Source organism: Arachis ipaensis, chromosome B3, assembly GCF_059453495.1.
Source record: "Arachis ipaensis isolate K30076 ecotype BB chromosome B3, ASM5945349v1, whole genome shotgun sequence".
NCBI lineage: Eukaryota > Viridiplantae > Streptophyta > Magnoliopsida > Fabales > Fabaceae > Arachis > Arachis ipaensis.
Window position 1 is genome coordinate 61,124,085 of NC_142438.1, and position 10,098 is coordinate 61,134,182.

General features: G+C 38.2%; 1 non-coding gene across 1 annotated transcript; it reads left to right on the top strand.

Annotated features, from left to right (window-relative positions):
- The first annotated feature begins 467 nt into the window (after positions 1 to 467).
- Positions 468 to 575, top strand: LOC148570822 (small nucleolar RNA R71). The gene has a single exon (XR_015880329.1). It is a non-coding gene; the product is annotated as a small nucleolar RNA R71 (small nucleolar RNA).
- Positions 576 to 10,098: the final 9,523 nt, after the last annotated feature.

Sequence of the window (10,098 nt, forward strand, 5' to 3'; positions counted from 1 at the left end):
CTTGTTGAGGCTTTTGATCCTTCCATGAGAAATTTGGATGATTTCTCCATGATGAGTTATAGGTGTTTCCATAAGGTTCACCTAAGTAATTTACCTCTGCTATTGCAGGGTTCTCAGGATCATAAGCTTCTTCTGCATAAGAAGCCTCTTGGGTACTGTTGGATGCAGCTTGCATTCCATGCAGACTCTGAGAGATCATATTGACTTGCTGAGTCATATTTTATTCTGAGCCAATATGGCATTCAGAGTATCAACTTCAAGAACTCCCTTCTTCATAGGTGTCCCATTATTCATAGGATTCTCTCAGAAGTGTACATGAACTGGTTATTTGCAACCATGTCAATGAGTTCTTGAGCTTCTGCAGGCGTTTTCTTCAGGTGAATGGATCCACCTGCAGAGGTATCCAATGACATCTTAGATAACTCAGACAGACCATCATAGAATATATCCAGGATGGTCCATTCTGAAAGCATGTCAGAAGGACACTTTTTGGTCAGTCCTTTGTATCTCTCCCAAGCTTCATAGAGGGATTCACCTTCTTTCTGTCTGAAGGTTTGAACATCCACTCTAAGCTTGCTCAGCTTTTGAGGAGGAAAGAACTTGGCTAAGAAAGCCTTGACCAGCTTATCCCAAGAGTTCAGGCTATCCTTGGGTTGAGAATCCAACCACACTCTAGCTCTGTCTCTTACAGCAAAAGGGAAAAGCATGAGCTTGTAGACTTCAGGATCTACTCCATTAGTCTTAACAGTATCACAAATCTGCAAGAATTCAGTTAAGAACTGAAAAGGATCTTCAGATGGAAGTCCATGAAACTTGCAGTTTTGCTGCATCAGAGAAACTAATTGAGGTTTCAGCTCAAAGTTGTTTGCTCCAATGGTAGGAATGGAGATGCTTCTTCCATGTAAATTGGAATTAGGTGCAGTAAAGTCACCAAGCATCCTCCTTGCATTATTATTATTTTCGGCTGCCATCTCCTCTTCCTGTTCGAAAATTTCTGAAAGGTTATCTCTGGATTGTTGTAATTTAGCTTCTCTTAATTTTTTCTTCAGGGTCCTTTCAGGTTCTGGATCTGCTTCAACAAGAATATTCTTGTCCTTGCTCCTGCTCATATGACAAAGAAGAGGGCACAGAAAAATAATAATAATAATAATAATATGGATCCTTTATACCACAGTATAGAGGTCCTTGTGTTAGTAGAAGAAAAGGAGAAGACAAAGAATGTGATGTAAAGAAAGAAACACAACTGTGAGGAGAGCAGAGATGTGAGATGAGATGTTAGTGAATGAATAAATAAATAGAAGGAGATGAGAGAGAAGGATTTTTCGAAAATAAATTTTGAAAAAGAGTTAGTGATTTTTGAAAATAGTTTTTTTTTTTGAAAAATGTTAGTAGTTTTTCGAAAATTAAGATTTAAAAATTAAAATAATAGTTAATTAAAAAGAAATTTTGAAAAAGAAGGAAGGGATTTTCGAAAATGAGAGAGAGAGAGTTAGTTAGGTAGTTTTGAAAAAGATAAGAAACAAACAAAAAGTTAGTTAGTTAGTTGAAACAAATTTTGAAAAGATAAGAAGTTAGGAGGTTAGAAAAGATATTTTGAAATCAAATTTTTGAAAAAGATAAGATAAGAAGATATTTTGAAAAGATATGATTGAAATTAGTTTTTGAAAAAGATTTGAATTTTTAAAATCACAATTAATGACTTGATTCATAAGAAATCACAAGATATGATTCTAGAACTTAAAGTTTGAATCTTTCTTAACAAGCAAGTAACAAACTTCAAATTTTTGAATCGAAACATTAATTGATTATGTTATTTTCGAAAATTTGATATAAAAATAAGAAAAAGATTTTTGAAAAATATTTTTGGAATTTTCGAAAATAACTAAGAATTTTGAAAAAGATTTGATTTTTGAAAAAGATTTTGAAAAAGATAAGATTTTCAAATTGAAAATTTGATTTGACTCATAAGAAACAACTTGATTTTAAAAATTTTTGAAAAAGTCAACTCAAATTTTCGAATTTGATGAGAGAAAAAGGGAAAGAACATTTTTTTGTTTTTTTGAATTTTTATGATGAGAGAGGAAAACAGGAAAAATGATGCAATGCATGAAAGTTATGGATCAAAACAATGAATGCATGCAAGAATGCTATGAATGTCAAGATGAACACCAAGAACACTTTGAATGTCAAGATGAACATCATAGACACAATTTTGAAAAAATTTTTAATGCAAAGAAAACATGCAAGACACCAAACTTAGAATTCTTTAATGCTTACGCACTAAGAATTCAAGAATGCATATGAAAAACACCATACAACACAAAACAAAAAATCATCAAGATCAAACAAGGAGACTTACCAAGAACAACTTGAAGATCATGAAGAACACCATGAATGCATGAAATTTTCGAAAAAATGCAGGATGCACATGCAATTGACACCAAACTTATAACATGACTCAAGACTCAAACAAAAAACACAAAAATATTTTTGATTTTTTTTATTTTCTAAAATTTTTTTTTTTGGATATTTCGAAAATTAATTTGAAAAAGGAAAATAAGGATTCCAAAATTTTTAATATGAATTCCAGGAATCTTGCATTCTTAGTCTAAAGCTTCAGTCCAGGAATTAGACATGGCTCACTAGCCAGCCAAGCTTTCAATGAAAGCTCCAGTCCAAAACACTAGACATGGCCAATGGCCAGCCAAGCTTTAGCATGTAAATCAGGAACAGCAGCAGGTGGATTAGCAACAACTAGCTTCCTCTTGATAACAAATTGCTGCCTCAGTCCAATTAAATTTAGACATGGCTTTACAGCCAGCCAGGCTTCACATGCTTCATGAAACACTAGAATTCATTCTTAAAAATTTTGAATAAAATTTTTGAAAACATTTTTTTTTCGAAAACAGATGAAAAAGTTTTGAATTATTTTTGAAAAATTTTTGAAAAGAAAACGAAAAGAAAATTACCTAATCTGAGCAACAAGATGAACCGTTAGTTGTCCAAACTCGAACAATCCCCGGCAACGGCGCCAAAAACTTGGTGTTGTTGCCAGATCCAAACTTGGCACTGATGTTACCAGACCAAAAGCTTGCCGAAAACTCAAACAATCCCCGGCAACGGCGCCAAAAACTTGGTACGCGGAATCGTGATTACACTTTAATTATGTAAAATTCATTGCTCTTTCTTTCCTTGGAAATGGCACCAAAAACATGATGCGAAGACCATGGTTCACAACTCCGTATAACTAACCAGCAAGTGCACTGGGTCGTCCAAGTAATACCTTACGTGAGTAAGGGTCGAATCACACGGAGATTGTTGGTATGAAGCAAGCTATGGTCACCTTGCAAATCTCAGTTAGGCAGATATAAATTGATAATGGTGTTTTCGAATAATAAATAATAGAATAGGGATAGAGGTACTTATGTAAATCATTGGTAGGAATTTCAGATAAGCAAATGGAGATGCTTTTCGTTCCTCTGAACCTCTGCTTTCCTGCTATCTTCATCCAATCAGTCTTACTCCTTTCCATGGCTGGCTTTATGTGATACATCACCACTGTCAATGGATACTTTCGGTCATCTCTCGGGAAAATGATCCAATGCCCTGTCACGGCACGGCTAATCGTCTGGAGGCATCACCCTTGTCAATGGCTTCATCTTATCCTCTCAGTGAAAATGGTCAACGCACCCTGTCACGGCACGGCTATTCATCTGTCGGTTCTCGATCATGTTGGAATAGGATTTACTATCCTTTTGCGTCTGTCACTAATGCCCTGCAATCGTGAGTTTGGAGCTCGTCACAGTCATTCATTCATTGAATCCTACTCAGAATACCACAGACAAGGTTTAGACTTTCCGGATTCTCTTGAATGCCGCCATCATTCTAGCTTACACCACGAAGATTCTGGTTAGGAGATCTAAGAGATACTCATTCAGTCTAAGGTAAAACGGAGGTGGTTGTCAGGCACGCGTTCATAGGGAATGATGATGATTGTCACGTTCATCACATTCAGATTGAAGTACAAATGAATATCTTAGAAGGGAAATAAGATGAATTGAATAGAAAACAGTAGTACTTTGGATTAATCTTTGAGGAACAGCAGAGCTCCACACTTTAATCTATGGAGTGTAGAAACTCTACCATTAAAACTACATAAGTGAAAGGTCCAGGCATGGCCGAATGGCCAGCCCCTCTGATCTAAGAACCAGGCATCCAAAGATGGTTAAAAAGACTAGTAAAATGTCCTATTTATAATAAACTAGCTACTAGGGTTTACATGAGTAAGTAATTGATGCATAAATCCACTTCCGGGGCCCACTTGGTGTGTGCTTGGGCTGAGCTTGAGTGTTGCACGTGTAGAGGTCCTTCTTGGAGTTGAACGCCAGCTTTTGTGCCAGTTTGGGCGTTCAACTCTGGTTTTGGCTCCTTTTCTGGCGCTGGACGCCAGATTTGGGCAGAAAGCTAGCGTTGAACGCCAGTTTACGTCATCTATTCTTGGCCAAAGTATGGACTATTATATATTTCTGGAAAGCCCTGGATGTCTACTTTCCAACGCAATTGGAAGCGCGCCATTTTGAGTTCTGTAGCTCTAGAAAATCCACTTTGAGTGCAGGGAGATCAGAATCCAACAGCATCAGCAGTCCTTCTTCAACCTCTGAATCTGATTTTTGCTCAAATCCCTCAGTTTCAGCCAGAAAATACCTGAAATCACAGAAAAACACACAAACTCATAGTAAAGTCCAGAAATGTGAATTTAACATAAAAACTAATGAAAACATCCCTAAAAGTAACTAGATCCTACTAAAAACATACTAAAAACAATGTCAAAAAGCGTATAAATTATCCGCTCATCACACAAAAACTTGGTGCACAAATTGTGAATCACACTTTTCACAACTCGTACCACTAACCAGCAAGTGCACTGGGTCGTCCAAGTAATACCTCACGTGAGTAAGGGTCGAATCCCACGGAGATTGTTGGTTTGAAGCAATCTATGGTTATCTTGTAAATCTTAGTCAGGAAGTCAATTATGTTTATTAGTTGAATTGCGAATAACCAAGAGAGCATAAATTAAAGGTTACTTGTTATGCAGGAATGGAGAATATGTTGGAGTTTTGGAGAAGCTTTGTCTTCTGAATCTCTGCTTTCCTCTGTCTTCTGATTCACGCATGCACGTCCTCCTATGGAAAGCTGTGTATTGGTGGATCACCATTGTCAATGGCTACCTTCCATCCTTCCAGTGAAAACTACGCTCACGCGCTCTGTCACAGCACAGCTAATCACCGGTTGGTTCTCGATTCGGTTGGAATAGAATCCCTTGATTCCTTTGCGTTTGTCACTAATGCCCAGCCTTCAGGAGTTTGAAGCTCGTCACAGTCATTCAATCCTTGAATCCTACTAGGAATACCACAGACAAGGTTTAGACTTTCCGGATTCTCATGAATGCCGCCATCAATTCTAGCTTATACCACGAAGATTCTGATTAAGAGATCTAAGAGATACTCATTCAATCTGATATAGAACGGAGGTGGTTGTCAGGCACACGTCCATGGTTTGAGAATGGTGATGAGTGTCACGGATCATCACCTTCATCACAGTTAAGCGCGAATGAACATCTTAGATAGGAACAGGCGTGTTTGAATAGAAAACAGAAATACTTGCATTAATTCATCGAGACACAGCAGAGCTCCTCACCCCCAACAATGGAGTTTAGAGACTCATGCCATCAAAGAGTACAAAGTTCAGATCTAAAAATGTCATGAGATGTAAAATAAGTCTCTAAAAGTTGTTTAAATACTAAACTAGTAGCCTAGGTTTACAAAAAATGAGTAAACTATGATGGATGATGCAGAGATCCACTTCTGGGGCCCACTTGGTGTGTGCTGGGGCTGAGATTTAAGCAATTCACGTGCAGAGGCCATTTGTGGAGTTGAATGCCAGTTTTTGTGCCAGTTTGGGCGTTTAACTCCAGCTTTTGATCCTTTTCTGGCGCTGGACGCCAGAATTGGGCAGAGAACTGGCGTTGAACGCCGGTTTACGTCGTCTATCCTTGTGTAAAGTATGGACTATTATATATTGCTGGAAAGCCCTGGATGTCGACTTTCCAACGAAATTGGAAGCATGCCATTTCGAGTTCTGTAGCTCCAGAAAATCCACTTTGAGTGCAGGGAGGTCAGAATCCAACAGCATTAGCAGTCCTTTTTCAGCCAGAATAAGATTTTTGCTCAGCTCCTTCAATTTCAGCCAGAAAAATACCTGAAATTACAGAAAAACACACAACTCATAGTAAAGTCCAGAAATATGAATTTTTCCTAAAAACTAATGGAAATAAACTAAAAACTAACTAAAACATACTAAAAATTATATGAAATTAACCCCCAAAAAGCGTATAAAATATCCGCTAATCACAATCCCAAACTTAAACTGTTGCTTGTCCTCAAGCAACTAGACAAATAAAATAGAAGACTAATAGGTTGAGAAGCAATAATATCTCTGAGTTTTTGAGTGAAGCTCAGATTCTAATTAGATGAGCGGGACTAGTAGCTTTTTGCTTCCGAACAGTTTTGGCATCTCACTTTATCCATTGAAGCTTAGAGTGATTGGCATCTATAGGAGCTTAGAATTCAGATAATGTTATTGATTCTCCTATTTCAGTGTGATGATTCTTGAACACAGCTATTTTATGAGTCTTGGCCGTGGCCCTAAGCACTTTGTTTTCCAGTATTACCACCGGATACATAAATGCCACAGACACAGAATTGGGTGAACCTTTTCAGATTGCGGCTCAGCTTTGCTAAAGCCCCCAATTAGAGGTGTCCAGGGTTTTTAAGCACACTCTTCTTTTTGCTTTGGACCTTGACTTTAACCGCTCAGTCTCAAGTTCTCACTTGACACCTATACGCCACAAGCACATGGTTAGGGACAGCTTGGTTTAGCCGCTTAGACCAGGATTTTATTCCTTTAGGCCCTCCTATCCACTGATGCTCAAAGCCTTGGGATCCTTTTTATTTGCCCTTGCCTTTTGGTTTTAAGGGGTATTGACTTTTTGCTCTTGCCTCTTGGTTTTAAGAGCTTATGGCTTTTTCTGCTTGCTTTTTCTTTTTCTGCTTTTTCTTGCTTCAAGGATCATTTTTATGATTTTTTAGATTATCAATAACATGTCTCATGTTCATCATTCTTTCAAGAGCCAACATATTTAACAGTCTTAAACAACAAATTCAAAAGACATATGAACTGTTCAAGCATTCATTCAGAAGACAGAAAGCATTGCCACCACTTTTAACTAATTAGAATTTCCCTTATTAAAACTCGAAATTTTATTGCCTCTTATTCAAAAGATCTACTACTTTATTCATGTTTGCTGATGATGAGAAAAATAAACTATAGCTTATTTAGAGATAAAATCAAAATAGATACTAAATAGTACTATATGAATCCTAAGGTAAACTTCTATAAGGACACTGTCACAGAGTTAAGGCAGAAATTGGAAATTAACAACCTTTATTCTGAGGGAACGGGGGTTCCTCTGATCCTTGGGGTGCTTGGTCCTGCAAGAGAAGACTTTTGGCGCTTCAATTCCCTTAAGTCACGCCCTTGCTCTTCTTGTTCTTTAAACATATAAGTCAGCATTTGACTGTGTTCCTTCTGTTCTTTTATTATTTGCTCCATAGCTTCCCATATCTTGGTAACAGACGTCTCAAGATACTCCCAGTATTCAGATTGAGGGATCTCTGGGAGGAATTCCTGTGCTCTCTTCTTGATGGGATCATCCTGTGCTTGTTGTTTTTCCATTGATGCTTTGGTGATTGGCTTCTCAACTGAGATATACTCAGTTATTCCCATCCTTACTCCAGCGTCCTTGCAGAGCAGATGAACCTCCACTTCCTTTCCCATCATGATGCAATGGATCATCACTGCTCTTTTAACTGTGACTTCAGAACGGTTGCTAGTAGGTAATAGAGAATGCCCAATGAAATCTAGCCATCCTCTGGCGACTGGTTTGAGATCCTCTCTCTTGAGTTGATTTGGGACACCCTTTGTGTTGGTGGTCCACTGGCTCCAGGGATACACATGTCCTCTAGAATCTTATCTAGGCCCTTGTCTGCTCTCATCATCCTCCTGTTGAAGGAGTCTGGATCATCCTTCAGCTGAGGTAGCTTTAAGATCTCCCTGATCCTGTCAGGGTGGGTATGAACAATCTTTCCTCTGACCATGGTCCGATAGTCATAGAGAGCAGTCCCAGATAGTTTCTGCTTGTCAGTTTGCCACATATTAGCATAGAACTCCTGGACCATGTTCCTTCCCACTTTCGTTTCAGGATTAGCTAGGACTTCCCAGCTCCTGATTCGAATTTGCTCCTGGATCTCCGGGTATTCATCTTCTTTCAGATCGAATCTAACTTTCGGGATCACTGATCTCAGACCCATTATTTTGTTATAATGGTCCGAATGTTCTTTAGATAAGAACTTTCCTTGATTCCAAAGTGGTTTTGGAACACTCTCTTTCTTGCCTCTTGGAGTGGGTTGTTTTCCTTTGGGGGCCATGATCTTAGTGATCGCGGATAAACACACCAAACTTAGAGGTTTGCTTATCCTCAACCAAAAGAAAAGAAAGGAGAGGGATAGAAGGAGAGCTAGGTGCAATTATTGATGGGAGAGGAGGGAGGCCGAACTCAAATTTATAAGGGGGGGAGGGTGGGTTTTCGAAAAAAAGATAAAGAGAGGATATGAAAGATATGATAAGAGAGGATATAGTTTAAAATTGAGAGGATATGAAAGATTTTTGAGAAAGATAGATTTAATTTTTGAAAAAGATAAAGTGGAGGTTTTGAAAAAGATATTGATGAGTTGAAAAAGATAGATTTGTAAAAAAAAGAATTTTGAAAAGAGTTGGATTGAATTTGCAAAGATACCTGGTGCTTATGGATTAAAATACATTTGATATTTTCAATGGTAGGGTTTTTAGAAATTATGGAATTTAGAAATCAGGGTTCTTGACATGTTTATGTAAGAAATCATGAATTGAAGTATGAAAATCAAGATTTAGAATGAAAAATTTTGAACAAAAATGAGTTTTGTCTCCTCCCTGCCATCCTGGCGTTTGAACGCCCAAACACTGCCTGTTTTGGGCGTTCAGCGCCCAATTGCTGCTCTCCTGGGTGTGATTTTTCTTCTGCTGTTTTTTTATTCCGTTTTCAATTTTTATATTTATTTTGTGACTCCACATGATCATGAACCTACAAAGACATATAACTAAGAAAAATATAGTTAGATAAATAAATAAAAATTGGGTTGCCTCCCAACAAGCGCTTATTTAATGTCAATAGCTTGACAGTGGGCTCTCATGGAGCCTCACAGATGTGCAGAGCTTTGTTGAGACTCTCCAACACCAAACTTAGAGTTTGGATATGGGAGTTCAACACCAAACTTAGAGTTTGGTTGTGGCCTCCCAACACCAAACTTAGAGTTTGACTGTGGGGGCTCTGGTTGACTCTGCTTTGAGAGAAGCTTTTTTTGCTTCCTCTCCATGGTTGCAGAGAGAGATCCTTGAGTTTTAAACACAAGGGAGTCCTTATTCCATTGAAGGACTATTTCACCTCTATCAACATCAATCACAGCTCTTGCTGTGGCCAGGAAAGGTCTTCCTAGGATGATGGATTCATCCTCTTCCTTTCCAGTATCCAGGACTATGAAATCGGCAGGGATGTAAAGGCCTTCAACCTTTACTAACACGTCCTCTACTTGTCCATAAGCCTATTTTCTTGAACTGTCTGCCATCTCTAATGAGATTTTAGCAGCTTGCACCCCATAGATTCCCAGTTTTTCTATTACAGAGAGGGGCATGAGGTTTATTCCCGAACCAAGGTCACACAGAGCCTTAAAGATCATCGTGCCTATGGTACAGGGTATTATGAACTTTCCAGGATCCTGTCTCTTCTGAGGCATTGTCAGTTGATCCAGATCACTTAGTTCATTGATGAACAAGGGAGGTTCAACTTCCCAAGTATCAATGCCAAATAATTTGGCATTCATCTTCATGATTACACCAAGAAACTTGGCAGTTTGCTCTTTAGTAACATCCTCATTCTCTTCAGAA